Genomic DNA, 227 nt, shown 5'->3' with positions numbered 1-227 from the left:
CCGCCCCGCTCCCCGCGCTGCCCGGCCGCCGCCCCCCTCCCCCCTCGCCCCGGCCACCCCCCGGGGGTTCTCCCCGCTCCCCGCACCACCTGGGGCTTACGGCTTTACTTCCCCCGCCGCCGCCTCGGCCGTGTCCCCGCTGCCTCAGGCGACGCCCCGCCGCGCTCTCAGGCGACGCCCCCCTCACCGCCCCCCCAGGGCGCCCGCCCGCCCGCCCGCCCGCCGCC

The sequence above is a fragment of the Falco peregrinus genome, chromosome Z (genome assembly GCF_023634155.1).
Source record: "Falco peregrinus isolate bFalPer1 chromosome Z, bFalPer1.pri, whole genome shotgun sequence".
Classification (NCBI taxonomy): Eukaryota; Metazoa; Chordata; class Aves; order Falconiformes; family Falconidae; genus Falco; species Falco peregrinus.
Note: the sequence above shows the minus strand (reverse complement) of the source record.